General features: G+C 51.2%; 1 protein-coding gene and 1 long non-coding RNA gene across 5 annotated transcripts in view; one reads left to right on the forward strand and one right to left on the reverse strand.

The window, feature by feature from the left end:
* The window catches only part of PPARGC1B (PPARG coactivator 1 beta), a 111,670-nt gene that overhangs the window by 47,890 nt on the left and 42,698 nt on the right, over nucleotides 1-21,082 (reverse strand). The window lies entirely within an intron of this gene.
* LOC135365424 (uncharacterized) lies at nucleotides 7,483-14,268 on the forward strand. Its single transcript, XR_010413249.1, has 3 exons — nucleotides 7,483-7,709; nucleotides 11,634-11,767; nucleotides 13,453-14,268. It is a non-coding gene; the product is annotated as an uncharacterized LOC135365424 (long non-coding RNA).

The raw sequence follows: 21,082 nt of genomic DNA on the forward strand, positions 1-21,082 counted from the left end.
GGTCACCTGAGGCTTTGGGATGTGCAGGCTCAGCCCGTGATGTGCTGGGCATGGTGCAAAAGCCTCAGATGACCCCTCAGCAGCTGCTAACAAGGGGGAAAGATGGCACAATCAGTGGTGGCCACTGAGGGATGGAGCTCGTGGTGGCATGTGTCTACACGGGCGTCACAGGAGGGCATGTGCAAGATCTGCTAGCTCCTCACTATGCTATTCAAAGTGTGATCCATGGACCGGTAGCATCGGCTTCATCTGGAGCTTACTAAATTCTGCAGACTGTCATGCTGAATTCCAGACCTCCTGAATCAGAATGTGCATTTAAACAAGATCCCCAGATGATTCATAGGCACATTCAAGTTTGGGATGCCAACGTTTTTAAATGACGTTGTTGCATGTGATCTTGGGTTCAGCACCTCAATCCTTTGAGCCCCAGCATCCCTGTGTAGAGGACAGATAATGACGTGCACCCCTCGAGGGACGGCTGTGAGGGTTACGTAAGATGGTGCCTGCCCGGTGCCCTGCAGATAACAGGCCCAAACTGCTGGTTCTGTTCCTTCCTGGAAGGCCTCTCCTTCCATTCTGAGTCCTGCTTGCACATCTGCGAGGCGAAGAAAAGACCCCCACGGGGCAGCAACAGATGGGGACAGGGTGGGAGCAGAGGGAAAGGAAGACAGAAGAGGAAATAAAGAAGCAGAAGAAGCAAACAAAAAACAAGCAGCAGAGACCATCTGAATCCCCAGGAGGCAGGCGACATGTGAAGCCCAGAGACACGGCCGTTTCAGCTCACGTGCTGCACCAGGGCACAGCCCGAAGCCGCCGGGCTGGGGGGGACAGAGGACCAAGGGCTACACACGGTGTCCCCTCAGGCCAACATGTGACAGTGCCTTCCCAGGAGGCTCTGCACTGGCCCTGTGGCCAGGGTGGACAGGACGCCCATGGTCACTGGAGCAACCAGACAGAAGCCAGGGGCTCGGGCCAAGCCCTGGGAAGGGTCACACTTGACTGGAGGACACTGATCCAGGGACCGTGCTGGACAGCGCGGGGCTGAGCTCTGTGATCTTAGCGGAGTGATTTAACCCCCTTGGTTAAATCTCAGGAAAACAGAAGATGATATTCTTAAGAGAGTTTAAGGAGAAGGGCTTTGTGGAGCGTTTGGTGCAGAGTAAGTACTCAAAAAACGACCACGAGTGAGACTATTACACAAGAGTCCTGAAGCAATTGCTGGCGCAGCTGCAGCCTCTCTGGGCTGCTGGAGCTTCCTCACCACCTGGTCACTGGGTTAACCCTTCACTGACCCAGTCCACACTGCCATCAGCTCACACCTGAATGGCAGCCACTCTAGACCCCTCCAAGCTTCTGGACACGAGCCACCAGAGCCATCTTGTCAAGATGCAAATCTGATCCCCCTGTGCCCTGTTTTAATACCCAGCCTGCCCCCGATTCCTCCCAGATAAAGACCCAAATCCTTCCTGAGGCCTGGAAGGCCCCCCGTGTGATCTGGCTCCCGCTTACCTGTCCCAGTATTAACCTACCCCTACCTCCACTTTTGGCCCTACTGGCCTTCTTTCCACACTAGCACTTGCCAGGGTCTTTTCCCACACAGGGTCTCTGCGTGTGCTGTTCTCTCTGCCTGCAACGTCGTCCCCACCCATAGACCTACTGTGCCCAGTTCTCTCTCTCATCTGTCCTTCACTCTTTACTTCCCAGGGGAAACTTTCCTTGAGCCCCGAAGACCACCTGAGGAGCCCTACTGCGCCCTCTCGCAGCCTTCTGGAGGTCCCTGAGGACTTATCACAGGGGCTTATCACAGTTAGTAATTGAACATTTTTTTGAATGGGCATCTGATTAATGCTCACTGTTCTATCCCTGGCACCTGGCACATAGTAAGTGCTTAATCAACACTTGGGTGGTGAATGAATAACCCCATTGTTGGGCAACTGCCTCACCCCCTCACCCCCTCACTCCCTCGGCCTTAACTTTCCACACACACGGAACAAACCCCAATGCTGCCTGATCTTCAACCTGCATCCATGACCCGCTGGCCCAGTGCCAGAGATCCAAACGCTTCTAGATCTGATTTTCTTGAAAGCAGCTTTGGGACACGGCCAGGGGAGGCGTGCGCCGCCGGCCTCGGCAGTAAACGCTGATGAAGCTGTCTGGACCAGCGGAGCTGAGATCAGGAAATGCCAAGATTTAAAAGCATCCGGAACCCATTTATTTATTGTTGTTCTTGCACTTCCAGGCTATTTTAAGCTTCAGATAGATCTGTTGGCCCTCCTCTCTTCAAATGTCGCTCAGAAACCCCCCACGTGCACCTAGCGCTACCTGTCAGGGTTCGGCTGCCCCTGCCCCATATGATACACGACAGCACGATCCACAAAAACGGGCGACTGCTCGTTTGCCAGGTGCCTTTGCAAGTGGTAAGTGCTTTCACTCCAAGTCCCTAACCACCCCCCCAAGGGAAACGTTATTAGCGCCATTCGAAAGATGGGGACATTGAAACTCAGAGAGGTGAAGAAACTTGCCGGGGGCCACACAGCTGGAAAGTGCCAGAACTGGGATTCAACCCCACACCTTCCAAATGCAAAGGTCAGGCTCGGTTCCCAGCCACTTGGCAATACTGCTTCCCCGCGGGCCCTCACCAAAGCTCCTCGCATACACTGTGAGTTTTCTCATCTTGCCGTGCCCTCCCAGCCACCTGCAAGGACCACACGACCAGTTCAAGCAACCTGCCCCCGCGTGCGCTGCCGTAAGAAGGTGGCCAAGACGGCTTGCCACGTGAAAAGGGGAAGTTAACATTTTATGATCCTGTCTGTGCTTTTAATAAAAAATGATGGATGGATAGAAAAATAGATGCATAGTTCACATATTCATAGACTGTCACTAGAAGGACACAAGAAAATATTAAGAGAAGAAAATATTAGAAAAATATTAGAAATGGGAAAAAGGAGTTGGTTGGGGACAGGGGAAGGTCAAAGAATATTTACTTTCTGTTTTAAGTCCTTCTTTACTCTTTTAAGGTTTTATTTTCCTTTGGTCATATATATGCTGCAACCCATCCTCCAAGGTCCAAGTCATATGCCTCCTCCCCTGTGAAGCCTGCCCTGATCGTCCCAGCTTGTCCCTCCTCTCAATCCCTACCATATTCTGCCTGCATCTCTCAGGTACACAGGTCACTGAGCCTCTGTCCTCCAGTGCATCCAGATAGGGAGCCCCCAGCCAGGCAGGAGCCCCAGGGCCTGAGTCAGTGTCTTGGGCCTCCACAGTCTCCCCCACACTGAGCCGGAGCCTCTGCTGAGGCAGGGGGATGGAGAGCCTCAGGGAATGAATAACTATTTCATTTTCTATCTTGGTCCATGGCGTCCCAAAGCCAATGAAGTTGGAAACTCAAAAATGGAACTTGGGGGCAGGGAGGCGAAGAGGAAAGCAGAGAATCGGGGAGGGTAAATTCAGCTCCTGGAAACCTGCCCAGAGCTCATCCCTGGGAAATGACTCAAGCACCGCTTATGCCAGCAGACGGTCCATTTGGGCCCTGAGGTCACCAAATCTCGTCATGGTCCTACTTATTAAATATAGAGGTGCGTGAAATAAAGCCACCACGTCTGGTGCCGGGGCTCTGAGGAAGGGACAGAGAGACAAAGATGAGAGGCAGGGAGTCTGTCCCCTGTCAACCAGTTCTGACTGCTCACCTAGGAAGCCCTGGGCACTAGCTGAGACTGGACCCATATGTCAGACGTAGCTCCCGGCCTTGGCGACGATCCCATCTTGCCTCTTCGGCAGCAAGGGGGCCCTGCCCTCCTCCGTACCCAGCCCCTGCCTGAGGACCTCTGAGAACACACTTTTGGACATCTCATTGATACTGTCCAACAGCCAAGTAAAGGCAGACAGACACACTGGCCAGCCCATTTTACAGATGAGGAAACGGAGTCCTAGGTAAGTAAGGTGCTTGAGATCACACAGCTAAGTTAGTGATACTGAAACTGGACCAAGGTTGCAGTGAGGGGAAAAGTGGGAACTCAAACTCCATTAGCTGGAGCTCTGTGACTACAAGCAGGCCACCCGATGGCCCAAGGCCTCACTTTTCTCCTTTGTTCAGTGAGCTAGGCGGCTCCCCACATGCAGCATGAAAGTCTACTGAGCTGGGGCCACAATGCCTCTCTGTCTCTGAACACACACCCACCGGGGATGCAGTGGTGGGCTGAGAAATAGTTAAATGCACAGGACAGGCGTGGGCCTCTTCTCGGACCTCCACCCCCTCCCCCGCCCCCACCCTCCAAGATCTGGCACAATGGAAAGCTAAATCATTTCACTGGCAAGGAAAACTTTCTTCTATTCCTAAAACCCAAAGGTATACTATGTACTGGAATGCAAAAGCTGTATTAATCTTTTCAGATAAAATACGAATGGTTTTTGTGCTGTGGAATCTGTTTAAATCAGTCATCAATTGAACTGACAGGACTACTTTGGAGGCAGCAACGGGTCTGTGAAGAACACTGACTTTGGAATCAGAAAGGTCTGCTTTCATTTCAGCTCACTCACTCAACCAGCTGTGTGACCCTGCCCAAGATACTCACCCTCTCTGAGACTAGCTTCTTTATCTATAAAATGAGAATAATAAGATCATGCTTGTAAAGCAGGAGTCAATCTCTTTTGAGTCATCGGGTCCCACTGGCAATCTGGTGAGGCCTATAAACTTCTCAGAATGTTTATGGATGCATAAAGTAAGTACAATGTTTTAAAAATGCATAAAGTTGGGGCGCCTGGGTGGCTCAGTCATTAAGTGACTGCCTTCAGCTTGGGTCATGATTCCAGGGTTCTGGGATCGAGCCCCACATTGGGCTCCCTGCTCAGCGGGAAGCCTGCTTCTCCCTCTCCCACTCCCCCCCTGCTTGTGTTCCTGCTCTCTCTCTCTTTCTGTATGTCAAATAAATAAATCTTTAAAAAAAATAAAAATAGGGCGCCTGGGTGGCTCAGTTGGTTAAGCGACTGCCTTCGGCTCAGGTCATGATCCTGGAGTCCCGGGATCGAGTCCCGCATCGGGCTCCCTGCTCGGCAGGGAGTCTGCTTCTCCCTCCGACCCTCTTCCCTCTCGTGCTCTCTTGTCTCTCATTCTCTCTCTCTCTCTCAAATAAATAAATAAATAAAATCTTTAAAAAAAAATAAAATAAAAAATAAAAACAAAAAAATGCATAAAGTAAAACAGCATTATAAAGGAAAGCAATAATATCAAAACACATTTATAAAATATTAAGAAGAATAAATCTGTTACGGTAATAGAACATGCTTCCTTATTACAATGCTAAATCATAAGCTCTAGTGGCAAGTATAATAATTACCTGTAATTTCTCCCTTTCTCTCTCTCTTTTTTTTTTTTCAAGAGAGGGAGGCGGGAAGGGTAGAAGGAAAGAGAGAATCCCAAGCAGGCTCCATACCCAGAGTGGAGCTTGATGCCAGGACTCAATCCCACAACCCTGAGAGCATGACTCGAGCTGAAATCAAGAGTCAGACACTCAACTGACTGAGCCGCCCAGGTGCTCCTATAATTACCCATAATTTCAAACTGCAATGAGCATAAATATTTCCAGATAACTGAAATAACTGTAATGTGATATGTAAGTATCCGTGATTTCCACTGGTGATAAAAATCACAGGTCCCACTAATATTTTCACAGTTTGTCATCTATGTTCATAATGAATGGAAATTCTAAATTTCATTTAGAGGTTAGCAAAAAAAAAAAAATTCACTTAGAGGTTAGAGATAATTTTTTTTCCTACCCAAATTCACAGACCCCTCCCCCCCCCAAATTCTAACCCCTGGGGTTGGTGGACATGAAGGTTAAGAAGCTCAGTTATAAAACATTTCACACAGTGCCTGGCTGGCTCAAGCTGTCTCGGGCTCCGCCCCCACATACAACAGGGCCCAAGGCTCCAGGCGCATGCCGTCAGGAGAGGAGTCAGGAGTCCTTTCGGGGAGTGGCTGGAGCAGCCCTGAGTCCATGAAGGGCCCAGGGGAGGGATGTGGGTCATGCAAGGGCTATCAAGTGAGTACAGGAGGTCCTTAAAGCTAATCCAGAAGCTTAGGGCTGGAAGAGGGTTAAGCCCCAGCTAGATGTGCACTTGGGCTATCTCAGCTCAAAACAAAGTGGTTCCTTTCCTACATTAGCTGTGTCCTCGGCTACTCTGGCAAAGGAGCCCTTTCAAATCTTGTCCCTTGACATCTCCCCTTGGTTGGTTTATTGGCACCTCAAACTATTGGCACCTGAACTTCATGTTCAAATGGAGTTCTATTTCCACCCAAGCCAGTTTCTCCTTCAAGTCTTCATGTCAGGAAGTGGCAAAAACCCTCACCCAACCGCTCAGGAGCAACACTTGGCACACCTCTCTCTTCCTCACACTCAATCCATAGGCCGCCAGTCCTGTCCACTCTCTCTCCACCTCTGCTGTCACTATACTAGCCCATGCTACCAACATCTCTTACCTAGACTCATACAGGGCGGCCTAGCAGGTCTCCCACTTCCATACTTACCCATCCCATCCCAAATTGGTGTCTCCCATAGTAACCAAAATCATCTTCAGGAAATGTAAATCAGACTATGTTGCCCCATTCCCTACTCAAAACTCTCCAAAGACTCTCCTATTGCACTTAGGATGGAATTCAAACACCCATGGCTGATAAGGCCCTCGCCTACGTTGCCAGCATCCTCTCTGGCCGCTTTCTGACTCACTCACCATGCCCCCCACATCTTGGCATTCTTCTGTACCTTAGAACTCAAAAGTTGGTCACTGCCCCAGGGCCTTTGCACAAGCCATTTTTGCACGGCTGGCTCCTTCCTGACGCTGAGACCAGATGTCACCTCATCAAAGAAGCCTTCTCTGACCACTCACTCTATAAAGTACTCTTCCCCCACTTTGGCACACTGTCCATAACATGGCTCTGTCTTCTTTCCCTCATGATCCACATCACTGTCTGAAATGATCTTGTCCGATCTTTTCATGTGTTTGTTGTCTGTCCACCCTCACTACAATGGAAGTTCCTGATTGCTAGAAACTAGTCTGGCTCGTTTCCCACTATATCTTGGCGCACAGTAGGCACTCTTCAGATTTTACTAATTGAGCTTATTTTGTGCAGGAAAATGGGCTGAGCTGACACACATTCTGTCATTTAATCCTCACAGCTGCTATTATTTCTATTTTCCAGGAGGAAGCTGAGGAGGCCCAGTGAGGTTCCCTAGCTGGCTGAGGGCCGTCCAACTCTGAAGCCAGGTTCTCAATCACTGTGTTATACTGCTCAAAAAAAAAAAAAAAAAAAAAAGACTTCTTCCTTCTCCTGTATCCCTTCTAAAAATCATCCCCAAACAGAAGACAAGGGAAGGATGATTGTGCAGAAAAATGCAGAGGGGTGGGGCTGAAGGGATGGTATCCCAGGCCTCATGATGCTGGGACCTCCTCCCACTCAGAAGCCGTGCCCCTCCTGAACCACTCCGCCCGGGGGAGCTGGCTGGCAGGACGTGGGACTCACATTTGCCTGCGTGCCCTGGAAACTCCCCACAGCTCCTTTCTCCTCAACTGCCTTTTCCGGGCCTCTAATCTCCCGATCAGGTTTCCAGAGCTGTGGAGTGTCCTCTGCTTGGAAACTCCCTAGTCAACAATGGGAAAGTGGGGACACCTGCCTGTGAGGCTGGAAAGCTGGAATTAGAACCACAGAACCCCAGGTAGGAAAAGACCTTGACAGCCATTAGTCCAACCCCCTCCTATGCCTTAACCAAACAAGAGCTGCAGGTACCTCATGGGGGAGGTTCCCTTCTTATCCCCATTTTACAGATGAGAAGAGTGGAGGCCCAGAGAGGTTTGCTGACTTCCCTTGGAGACACCCAGCTAAGCAAGTCATTGAGCTGGGATGGGAACCCAGAAACCTGAACCCCTAAGCCATGCTATCTCACCTCTCTGCTAGAATAAGAACAAAGCCCTTTTGGTTTCAGAGCCTCTCCACGGGAGTTACAGAACAACAGACTGAAAAGAATCCTTGGACAGAACTGCCTCTGAACCTCCTCTTTTCTACAGGGGGAAATTGAGGCTCAGAGAGGGGAAAGTCTCTGACTGACCCTCAGCCTGCATCGAGCGGCCTCTGGGGAACTCCCCATGGCCCTGGACACAGGTGGCACACAGCTGGGGGTACCGACCCCACAAAGGACCCATTTCAGGACTGCGGCCCCCAGTGCCTGCCTTCCAATCTGGTTCCAGCAGGAAGGGCAGGTGCCCGCAGACAATGCTCCATCCGCGGCAGGCGGGAGGCAGCTGTAGTGCAGGGGCTTTGCCTTAAACAGAGCTCCCTGTTTCCATTTTAGCCCTGTTGCCATGGGATGGGCCTGGCCGGGACAACAGGCTCCTTATATAGGGCAAAGCAGGAATCCCTGCCCCGCTTCTCCAAATGCTCAGGCAACGGACACAGAAGAGACAAAATAAGCAACTGCCCTTTAGAGGCAAACACATCTCTGCCATTTTGCAGTTCAGAGATTTTTGCTTGTGCAATGCCTGCACACGCATGTGCCGCAAAACAGCAAATCAGCACCAAGTGCTCTGGGCTCCATTTGAGACCGAGAGCTGCGACTACGTGCTCCTAAGCAAGTCCCTTGCCTCCCCGGGCCTCAGTTTCCCCATATGGCTATGAAACAGACAAACTAGACACCGTCTAACATCCGTCTTAGTCTTAAGGTTTGCTAAGTCTGTGAAATCCAGATGATCTGAACCATCAATATGGCTCTTTTCCATTCATTAAAGCACCAACGCATGAATGACACCACCATCAGCCAGTCTGTCTGGAAGGCCTTTTCCAAGGAACTTCACACCTCCTGGTCTTGCTCTAACAGAGGCTGCATTTCAACCCTTCCTTCACAGCTCAAATCATCAGAGGTTGGCAAGCGTTTTCCGTAAAAGGCCAGATCCTAAGTATTTGAGACTTTCAAGCCTTTAATGGCTCCAAAGTCAACTGCTCAGCTCTGAGGCTGGGGGGGTAGAAGCAGCCACAGAGGTGGGGCTGGGTTCCAATAAAACTTTATTTACAAAAACAGAGCTGAGTGGACTTGGCCCTCAGGGCCTTAGTTTGCTGACCCCTGGAACCGGAACCATCATCTTCACCACTGCCCCCTCAAGGCGGCCCTTTGACACCGTGCAGCCCCTCTCCTCGGGCCTCTGGGCCTTCGGGGCGGCCCATCTCTGCCCTCCACCATCAGCTCCTATGGGCAGCAGGAGCCTTGGCTTCCCCGTCTCCCCGCTGTGAGCCTGCTGTCTTCACCAAGTTCCACTCGTCTCTGCTTAGGTACCATTTCTAATCTGCAGCGGACCCGTCAACCCAATCTCCAAGCTGAAGGCTGTATCTAAAATCAGAACGAGGGGTGCCTGGGTGGCTCAGTTGGTTAAGCGACTGCCTTCGGCTCAGGTCATGATCCTGGAGTCCCGGGATCGAGTCCCGCATCGGGCTCCCTGCTCGGCAGGGAGTCTGCTTCGTCCTCTGACCCTATCCCCTTCTCATGTGTTCTCTCTCTCTCATTCTCTCTCTCTCAAATCAATAAATAAAATCTTTAAAAAAAAAAATAAAAAATAAAATCAGAACGAGGGGCGCCTGGGTGGCTCAGTCAGTTAAGCATCTGCCCTCGGCTCAGGTCGTGGTCCCGGGGTCCTACTCAGCGGGGAGCCTTCTTCTCCCTCTCCTGCTGCTCCCCCTCCCCGCCCCATGCTCGTGCTCTCTCTCTAATAAATAAATAAAATCCTTAAAAATGATAATAATAAGGCCTGAACAAGTGGGTTCTGAAGGAGAATCGTTTGGGGAGCCTGGCCTCTGTCTTAACAGTTTTGGCTTCCACAGGCTCTGCACGAGATTCCCGAGGGCAGAGGCTGCTGGATGAGATGTGTCTGAGGCATGAGTAAACCAGGGTGTGACCGGTTCTCCCCACAAATGTGTGGCACGGACGCCAAATGAGGCAGTGCAAGAGCATTCTCTTAAACAGGGGTCCACTTAGACTATTATTAATAGCACACTGGGATTTTTGGAAGACAGAGGATGCTCTGATGAACCAAACTTCCTTCTGTCTTTCCCCTGGGAGCTGTGATATAACCACTTCGCCCTTCTCACAGGAAAACGGCTCCTATGAGTCAGGGCCCCCCCTGGCAGGCAGAAACCACTCCCTTGCCGAAGAAGAGCTGCCCAGTTCTCAGGAAGGCACAGGGAAAAGAGCAGGCGGCAACAGCTCTTGCCACAGGATGCTTGCGAGGGAGTCACCAGACCCGCAACCCGGCGGCATGGAGGGCACACCCAGCACCAAACTCAGTAACCTGGCTCCACGGTGCCCTGGACTGGATTCAGTAGATGAGGATGTCTGGTCCCAAGGCTGTGGCCACTGTCACTGCACATCTCTGAAGGTGTTTGAGGAAAAGACACACCAACTTCTTTCGTGGGGCCCCAAGGGCAGATCCCAGATACCAATGGGTGGAAGTTACATTTTTTCCCATACAAGGAAGAATGCTGTAATGAAGGCGGTGACTTCCTCTGTGCTGGGATTCATACAGAGGCACAGGGGACTCCGACACCCAAGAATGCAGATGGCTTTAATGAATCCATGCCTATGTGTCCAGCCTGCGTTCTCTTCTTCAGACTTCACCACAATCCTCAAGGTGGAAACCACTATCATCCCACTTTGCAGCTGGGGACACTCAAGGCTCAGAAGGTTGTAACAGAGAGGCAGAAGCAATGCAGCCAGCCAGGAGGAGAGCCCAGCTTCCTAGTGCCAGGGTCTCCATAAAATCATATTCCTGAAATGACACTTAGAATCCAAGTACCATCCCCAAAGTGGAAAGAATTCGTTTCAGGAGAGTGTCTTGCCCTTTGATCCCTCCCACCTCTGGGGAGCTGCTGTGACGAGTCAGGGAGTCCACACATCTTTTTGTTTTTTGTTTTTAAAGATTTTATTTATTTATTTGAGAGAGAGAGAGACTGAGAGAGAGAGCACATGAGGGGGGGAGGGTCGGGAGGGTCAGAGGGAGAAGCAGACTCCCTGCCAAGCAGGGAGCCCAATGCGGGACTCGATCCCGGGGGAGTCCACACATCTTAAAGAGGCCCCAAGGAGGAAGACTTCTGCCTCCCCTCTTCCCTGAAGGATTCGGAAGTCTCCCTCAGGAGACCTGGAAGAGCCCTGCTGGCTCCCCAAAGGACTCTCCATGCAGGGCCTACTTGCTGCGTGCCCGTTTTACGACCTCCTGCCCTGCCCCTCCCCACCCCTTTTTCCAAACACCCTGAATGGTCCCACCTCCGCACCTCTGTACATGGCGTCCCACCTTCCACCACTCCGCCCTGTTCCCACCTCCCCCACTAGGCCACTTTGTTCCCTGCGCCACGTCTCCAGGGCACTGCCCTTCCACGTTTGGCCTGGGAATGCCCTCTGCTCTGCTTATAGCCCTCTATGGCTTTAGCATCACTTCCCCATGGGAATTATGGGGTGTGTCCTAGGGTCCCCTGCACACTTTCTGCAGCATCATCTAGAATGCAGCCCTGGGGTTGCACCTGCACCTGCACCTGCAGGTGCTCCTTCATCCACCTTTGTTGAATGAAACCCTTATAGATGTCTCCTTTTACGTTTACACAGAAAAACCACGAGCGCTGGGACCTAGGCCCTCAGGACCACCATCTGGAGAAGCCTGTGGAAAGGGCAAGGGAGCCACTTGCCGCCAGTCCCGTCAGAGCAGCTCAGCTTGTCTCCTCCACTCAGCGAGCCTGTAGGTAAGGTCCTGTCTGCAGAGGGGAGAAAAGGAACCCTCGGGCAGACAACTGCTCTGACACTCTCATCGCCCCCCATTCGGCAAATGGGCTCCTGCTATAGAAGACAATCCTCTCCGGGCAACGAAATCACAGGATCACAGCGCCAAGGGAGGCTCTGCCCCAATCCGGAGCAAGCACGCTCGGGAGCTCCTTGCACACCTCCAGAGATGAGGAGCTCACACACAAGCAGAGGCTCATCTCTAGAAACTCTTAAAGCAGGAGCTCTGGGCACCTGGCAAGGTCTTCCGACAGCCCCGAGAGTTGGAGGTGGGACAGCTCAGAGAGGAGAGCCTAGGAGAAACCTAAGAGAATCAAAGGATATTCTTAAGAAGAGATTCAGTATTTCCAAGGTTGGGTTCACTAACCAGCTGCTGCAGAATCTCCTGGGGAAACTGGTAAAAACGCAATTTCCTGGGCCCTACCCAAAGGCCCTGAATCCATCTCTGGGGCAACCCAGGAAGGTACATTTTAAACAAGCCCCTGAGTGATGAAGCAACCACTACTGTCCACTGTCTGGAATCCTCCCCCAGCCTAGGAATCTACACATTTCACACATTCCCCCTTGACTGCCAGGTCCCATTTCACAGTGGGGTTGCTGAGTCCCACTGCCAACAGAAGGGAACGTACCCAGACTGAATGACGGGAAAGCATATCATCAATGAGCGTTGTCAATTATTTCTTTGTGTATTTCATCTGGTCCAAGAACAAGGGCACTTATACACTCTCAGATGCCTCACCCTAGTATCAGAATCACTTCTGATGGTGCTCCTTTTATTATAATTGTTTAAGCCTCAAAGGTCGCCAGGAAGTGCAGGCTGCAGACTAGCTCACTCTGGATTCGGCTGGTTTGGGGCTACCGCAGCGCGGACCAGGGGTGCGGCAGCTGTGTGCTGTAGGAGAGCCAGTGAGAGCACAGGCATACTCCAGAGGGGTTAGCGAGCCCCATGTCTGGGGGCTGAGGCTGGAGGGTGGTAGCTTCCATCTAGGAGGGGAGAATCTGCTCAGAGCTGTCCAGGGCTGCATTCTAGATGATGCTGCAGAAAGCCAAGGCTCAGAGCAGTTAGGTAACTTGCCCGAGGTCACCCAGCTAGGGAGTGCTAGAACCGGGAGGTAAACCCAGGCGGTTTGACTGGGGATCAGCAGCTGATCCCTAGGTTTAGACTGCTTTCCCTTCCTTACTACCTATGAGGTCCTGGAAAAGTGTCATCAAGCCCTGAAACAGACCAGAGCAGGCCAATTTCACCTCCATGGGTGTTAACGAGGGAGTGGGTTAGTGAGCTATTTCCTGGGCAAGAAAGGAATGAGAGGAGCTGCTTCTTTCTTTCTGCATCACCTTACAGTTTACAGTGAGAAGCACCGTAACGCAGGGATTCAGCACAGTGCTGCCAGAACCAGGCTGCCGGGGTTTGAAGCCTGCTGTCTGAGCTGAGCCTAAGTGTTGTTTTCTTTAAAATGAGGATTAACAATAGCAACTACCTCACAGGGTTGTTTTGAGAATGAAACGCGGAGAAAGCAAAGCTCCTAGAAGAGTGCCTAGAACATAAAAAGTGTCACTTAACACTTGCTGTTATAATTCTAAGTAAGATGGAATGATTTCACATTTATCACGTCATCTGATCCTCATAACAATCCTGCTTGGTTCACAGGACTGGACTGTTCGTCTCATCTGCAGATGAGAAGAGTGAACATCAACAGGGAAAGTGACTTCCACGAGGACACACAGCCACACGGAGTATAGGTCTCCGAATTCTCCAATCAATTCCCAGGCAGGTCCACATTTACATTTGTTTCTCCTTTGAGCCCTGATGTTGCCCTCATTTGTTCTGTTAATTCAAGTCTAAAATGAGAGCGCTTAAAAAAAAAAAAAAAAAAAAAAAGTACAGCAATGGCTCCTACGACGAACACCACTTCAACACCTTTGCCCGTGGCAGACACTGCTAATCAATCACAGACTTCCTTCCTGCTGAGCCAGAGCAAAGCTTCAGACTCGCCAACACAGCACTCTTGACAGTCATTACCAATTGATCACAGATGGTAGATAATCAAACCCAACCCTTCCATTGTATAGACAGAATCTTCTATCCAAACTTGCGTTATTTCCAGACCTAGTTATGATTGGGAGACAGGGGTGCCCACAGCCATCACATGACTACATGTCAACCTCCCTGCAGATCCTCGTCATAGATTATAGTGTCCCCGTGGGTAGAATGGGGTCACAGCAGCATCCATCTTTCCCCACATCCAAGAAACTACTCAACACGGACGTCTTGCTTAGAGTTGACCCCACAGCCTTGCCTTTGTGACTGGCAGTCATGCCAACTTGTGGGGGAAGCAGATGCTCTTAGCATTCCACATCGGCGGGTCTCAGTGTGGCAAAGGGCACCAGGGAAAGGTGTGGTAGATAATTAGTTACTATCACATTTAAAAATCCCAATCTGGAGGACGATTTGGTTTTTAATATAAAGAGGAGCCTTTCAGGGCGCCTGGGTGGCTCAGTTGGTTACGCGACTGCCTTCAGCTCAGGTCATGATCCTGGAGTCCTGGGATCGAGTCCCGCATCGGGCTCCCTGCTCGGCAGGGAGCCTGCTTCTGCCTCTGACCCTCCCCCCTCTCATGTATATTCTCTCTGTCTCAAATAAATAAATAAAATCTTTAAAAAAAAAAAAAAAGAGGAGCCTTTCATTGGGCACAAGGAGTTTTCATCCCTCTACCATCTCTCTGGAGAACAATACCTTCCCACTCTAGGTCTCATAGTCAGTAATGCTGAACCCACATCCACAGTCTTGCTCCACAAACGCCATGCCTTAGTCCTGGGCAATCCAAGGCCCTTGTTTCTCAGCCACCATAATCGGCTCAGAGCTAAACATGTGCCCCTAGTCCAGACAACCAGGGTCAGTACCACAAGGAGCTGACACTACTGGAAAAGAAATGCTCTTCTCCTATGGTGGTTGCTCAGCTGATCCATGAGAAGCCTTGGAACCATTCTTCCCACGGAGAAGAACCTATATGAAAGCGGTACACCCCACAAAAAAAAAGTAGAGTTGAGAGATGGAGTTCCTAGATCCAGCTGAATCTGAACCCCACATTTTCACTTACGGGACCAAATAAATTCCTTCATTAGAGGGTGACTTTATGAGTCAGCGGTCTGTCACCTATAACCAAAACAATCCTGATAGTTAAATACTCAGTATGGGGAGCATGCATGGGGAGCAAGCCTGGGCTCTCCAACATGCATGTTGGACAGGATGTAAAAAGTCTGAGAATCACTGAGCTTAACCTTATGGCTTCCTTCTGATTTTTGCTCTACTCTAGGCACCTAATAAAACTGTTAAGGCTTGAGCCAAGGGGGTTAAGGCTGTGTTTCTGAGGACTGGCAGAGGATTCTGCTTCTAAAGGCAGGGAGATAATACTCTTATTCATTCATTTGTTCATTCGTGCCTTTATATTCATTTTGCTGACATTCACTGCTGTTTGATGGTCTCCATTCCAACCCTCTGAATTCTCCTTCACCTTTTCTACTACCTACCTAAGACCTTCCTCCCCGACTGCCTCCATGTCCAGTTCCTGCAGTCCACAGCAGGCAAGCAGCTGTGGTTGAACATAAGGCCACCCCTGTGACAGGGTGTCTGCGAAGCATCTGCACGGATACCTGCCTCTGTCTGCATCTTGGCTCCTGCCCCTGGGGCATCTTCCCATTAAGGATGGGTGTCACAGGGGCACGTGGGTGGCTCAGTCGGTTAACTGTCTGCCTCCAGCTCAGGTTGTGATCCCGAAGTCCTGGGATCAAGCCCTGAGTCGGGCTCCCTGCTCAGCGGGGAGCCTGCTTCTCCCTCTCCCTCTGCCCCTCATCCCCACTTGTGTTCTCTCTCTAATAAATAAATAAAATCTTTTTTTTTAAAGATTTTATTTATTTATTTGAGACAGAGAGAATGAGAGAGACAGAGAGCACATGAGAGGGGGGAGGGTCAGAGGGAGAAGCAGGCTCCCTGCCGAGCAGGGAGCCCGATGCGGGACTTGATCCAGGGACTCCAGGATCATGACCTGAGCCGAAGGCAGTCGCTTAACCAACTGAGCCACCCAGGCGCCCATAAATAAATAAAATCTTTAAAAAAAAAAAAAAAAGGAATGGGGGTCAGGTTCAGCCCTCCCTCAGCTCGCCTTCACTCTGAGCCAAGCCTGGCCCAGACTCTTGGCAGCTAACCTCATAGATGCGGGCAGAGGGTTAGCGAATGATTCTGCTCTCTGGCCCTCATTTAGTGCCCGCCTGGGTTGGGGTGGCCCCAGCTCCTGAGAGTCACAACACTAACCTCCACAGACACACCTGGACTACCCACATGGCACCACCAGGAAACCAAAAAGTCTTTGCCCTGTGTACAGAACAGAGGGGCTGGGATCTCAGGAAAGGCAGAGTAGAGGGCAAGACCAGGAGCCCAGGAGCCCAGCAGCCTCTCTACAAATACCCAGCATTACAAGATATCAGGGGGAGAAAAGAATTTTTCTTAATGAGTCGTTTGAACTGTGACGTTTCACTGTTGGCTTGTAAACTAAAAAGGAAGGGGCCCCCACTTACCGTGTGAATACTAAGTGTCAGTCACTGACATCTGAGACAGCAGAAATGACTATCTCCAGCCCCTTTAGAGAAGAAGAAACCAAGGTTCAGAGAGGCCTAAGATCACGGGGCCAACAAGTGATCAAAGTCAAGATTTGAACCTGGGTCTGTCTGGCTGCAACGTCCATGACACCAGCCTCTGACTTGTTTCTGTCCTACCATTAGAACTAAAAGGGCCCTTAGGGGCGCCTGGGTGGCTCTGTCGGTTAAGCGGCTGCCTTCGGCTCAGGTCATGATCCCAGGGTCCTGGGATCGAGCCCTACATCGGGCTCCCTGCTCAGTGGGAAGCCTGCTTCTCCCTCTCCCTCTGCCTGTCGCTCCGCCTACTTGTGCTATCCCTCTGGCAAATAAATACAAATCTTAAAAAAAAAAAAAGAACTAAAAGGGCCCTTAGATGAGGGGATCTGGTCCAATCCTTTATTGTACAGATGGGAGACTGAGGCCTCAGAGGAAGAGGCCCACGTGGGGCCCAGGCTTCCTGTTGCCCTGGGCGAGGCTTCTCTCCAGACCTCCGGACCCTGGATATCAGTATGGAGAACTCCCTGTTGCCCTGAGAGTATGTAATATAAATACCTCCCTTTTTCCTGAACAGTTACTTCAATGCTAACCTGCGCCATGCGTCTGGGGATACAGCAGTGATAAAAAGATGGGGTCCCTGCCATCTAGTCAGATGGGGGAGCACCCAGACCCGGGCCCAGGCGATGAGAACACAAGGAGAGGGAACTGAGAGAAGCTCAGCTTGCTGGAGTGAGGGTCCGGGGAGACCAGGAGGGATGAGAGGGAAGTCCTCAGGGCCAGACCCTGACCAGACTTCTGACCACTGTGTTAAGGTTGGCCTTTGCCCTGAGATCATAGGGCTCCACAGAGGGTGATTTCTGAAGGACAGTGACAAGATGGATTTGTGTTCGGCTGCCACATGGAGATAGGGACAAAATGGCAGCAGGAGGCCCAATGAGGGGCTGTCTCATTGGCCAATGTGACATAGTGGCCTCTGGGCAGAAGGAAGGAAAATGAAGAAGAGCAAATGGATTGGACCTACTGTGATCTATGTTCTGGTGAACAGACTCGGTGAGAGCTGGGCTGTGGGGAGTAAGGAAGAAGGGAAAGTTGAGGAGGGTTCCCTGGTTCAGGGCTAGGGGTAAGGAGTGAAATGTAAAAGGAGCTCCACTTTGGACATGCTGAGTTTTGGGTACCGAAAAGCAGGGGGGCAGTGCAGGCAGGCAAGTCAGGGAGTCTCTCACGCCCACCTTGCCCAGGTAGGCCGGCACCTGAGTGTGCGTGTGCATGGGTGTGCACGGCGGCAGGCAGGAATATGACGGCTACCATACTCCTGTTTGTATAACGCTACAAAGCAGATCCACACACTCTCTTATCTGGTCCTTAGAGCATCCTGGCGAGTTCCCCCCATTTCACAGATGAGGAGCCTATGACCCAAAAAGGTTGTTTGAGTTCCCCTAGGACATGACTCCAGCCCATGCTTTCTGTCTCTCAGGCCCCAGGCAGTCATTGTTAGGTCACTGATCCTCTTTACCCTGACATGCTGCTCTCTTTATGAAAAACTCTGCACGTGGGCACCTGGGTGGCTCAGTTGGTTAAGCGACTGCCTTCGGCTCAGGTCGTGATCCTGGAGTCCCGGGATCGAGCCCCGCATCGGGCTCCCTGCTTGGCAGGGAGTCTGCTTCTCCCTCTGGCCCTCCTCCCTCTCATGCTCTCTGTCTCTCATTCTCTCTCTCTCAAATAAATAAATAAAATCTTTAAAAAAAAAAAAAAAAACTCTGCACGGCCTTAACTGAGTTTCCAACAGGGTAAGATGGGGGCAGATGTGCTGATCCGTCAAGACAAGTTCCCCAATCGTATTGGTGGCTGTGCATCTCGGTGGAAATTAACTCATTGGCCTCTGAGGTGGTGGGTGTTGGCAGGAAGGGAAAAGACGTGTCCTAAGGATGAGGAAGGCCTGAGTAGGCCAATGGTCTCTCTCTCATTCCAGTGTCACACTCACACTGGGACCCAGGAGTTCTAGTACCCGTTCTGTGACCTTTGCCCTTAGCACCCTGACTTTTTGTCAACCCTGCAAGCTCAGAACCATTGGCTGAGACAGCCCCACCAGCTGCCTTCACACAAGCCCTTTCTTCCCTTCTGTTCTGCCCTGCTCCCCACCTCTATCCCAGCCGGCATTTGGCAGCCCCCCAGAGGCCTGCTGGGAGTCAGGAGGGAATGTTGAGCATCTGGCCAGAGCCCAGGCCAGCCTTGTGGGTTCACATTAGGGCACCTGCTAATGTGCAGGACCCTGAGGCCAGCCGCCCTGTGACTGGCTGGGAAAGCCAGGCATCAGGCCATCCCAGCACCCAGGACCGCATGACCCCAAATCCCAGCTATAAATAGATGAGAACCTGTCAGCCCCCCTGCCCATACCCAGCCTCCCCTCTCTCTTGGCCAAGAATGAAAAGGGCGCCTTGAAATGATGCCGAGGCCCAGATACCCAGCTCAGCTGCTCCGGACCCAAACCTGCTATTGACCTCAGGGAAAATACTCCAGCCTCTGGAAATCCAGGGATCTGTCGAGCCCAAGCCCCACTCAGCCCACATTCTACTTCTTTCCCCAGTAACTATCCTGGTGTACTTACTGTTTCCAGCCCCCAGATTTCTGAGTCATTTGGATCACACTTTAATATGCTGCCACCAACAAGGCATTCATTAGGAACCCACTGCTTGGGGAGAGGGGTGTGTGTGTGTGTGTGTGTGTGTGTGTGTGTGTGTGTGTGTGTGTGTGTGTGTGTGATGCAGAAACTTTTTTTTTTAGAGCTTCTTAACAGCTTGAAGGATATTAGACAAACACACGCTCCATACCTTACACAAAGGGAAAGGGCCTTACCCAAGGCCACAAAGTGAAAGGGTGGCAGATCAGTGAACAGACCCCCAGCCCACCACCACTCGGGTTTCTGTTGACCCCGTGCCAATGGCCTGGAATGCCCTTACTGCTTCTCTTACTCTCGCCCTCACCGCTCTTGGACTTAGCCCACTACCACTTCCACCAAGAAGCCATCCCAGCCTAAATTAATTTAGCTCACAGCTGTCCCAATCCCTACCCCCTGCCGCACATACACTCCCCTTAATGCATTTACTGAGTCGCTTGCTTGGCATTGAACAAAAACGACATTAATAATTATTTTCCTTTATTTAGAGGTGGCAAATAGAATTTATCTCACAGGCCAAGTGTGCACAGTTTGTACTAGCCGTCATCATGTGTGTCAGGATTATGAGGCCATATCCAAAATCAGTAGGACGAATGCGGTGACTGATTGGTGATGTCTGTCTCAGCTAGAGCTGATGTCAGCACTCACACCAGCTTTTACTCTATCCTTGTTTCAGGGTTTATTCTTCACTCTGTCGCCCCCAAAGACTAGATTCCTAAAGGCAAAACTCAGCTATACAGATCAGTCAGCTTGAGCTGTAAGAGAGGGGTTCCTCCTTCCCAGCCCCCCACCCAAATGGCAGTGCGGTGGCAAGCCGACAATGCGGAGGGGAAAAAATGATAATTGTCTCTTGCTCACATCTGTGGTGGCCCCACACAAGGGACTCCACAGCCGTCAGCGCAACTAATCTGGACTACGAGCTCGAGGGGTACACAGGTATTCTCTCTCCTGTCACATGAGTAAACTGAGGCACGCGGAGGCTGAGGGACTATCCCAGGGTCATGCTACAGGAGTCGGCCAGCTCGGACCTGAACCTGGCTCACGGAATGGCAGCCATCCGGAACCGGCAGGAATCATCCGGTCCAGTCCTCCGAAGGACAAAGGACAGCCAGCCCGCCAGGTGACTGTCATATCTCCCATGACAGGAGAACACCCAACCATCCTCAGCAGGCCAGTTCATTCCATCTGGGGGCAGTTCCGGACGTTTGGGAAGCTCCTCCTTAGCCTGAGCTGGAACCTCTCCTCACAACCTCCACTCACCAGCACCACCCTCTCCAACGTCAAGTATTTGCAGGTAAATCTCATGCCCTCCCTGGAATCTGGTTTCCTCTGGGTGGCACACTGCTACGGCCCCTACCATTTGGAAGAACACGTGGTCTAAAGTCATCTTGCTTTTTGTTCCTCTTTCTCTGAGAGCATATCTGTTTGCCCACTGTGTTGACAGAACCATCTTCCTCCCTAGTTCTAGACCCCAGACTTCTATTAATATATCCAAATGTTCAGAACTATCAGTAAGTTTTTGAGCTTCATTATGCTTCATACTATATACCCTCCCCTCCCCAAAAACCTCTCTGCTGCCAAAATCCTGCAAAACTAGAACAAAGCAGAATTACAAGCTGTCAGAGCAAGCAGGGGCTTAGAGACCCCTAGTTTAAGCCTCTCATGCACAGATGAGGGAGCAGGGTCCTATCAGCTTTAGTGGCAAGATGGTAGAGAGCCAGACTGGAACCCTCACATCCTCCTCCCAGTCCTGGACTCTGCCCACCAAACCCTGGGTAATGTTTGACTTGAAATCCTGCACCCAATTCAAGGTCAGGCAAGTGAGCCTGGGTCATACGGAGAACTGTTGACAGGCCAAGATGAGAATGTGAACCCTGCAGGCCCCAGGCCTCGGGCCACACTTGGCTCCCGAGGCTCTCCACAGAGGGCTCCTCCCCGTATGAGAATCCGTGCTTGGGGCTTCGCCCTCCTGGGT

This window comes from Mirounga angustirostris, unplaced genomic scaffold (assembly GCF_029215605.1).
Source record: "Mirounga angustirostris isolate CCGP_5_RB_7025 unplaced genomic scaffold, mMirAng1.0.hap1 SCAF_7, whole genome shotgun sequence".
NCBI lineage: Eukaryota > Metazoa > Chordata > Mammalia > Carnivora > Phocidae > Mirounga > Mirounga angustirostris.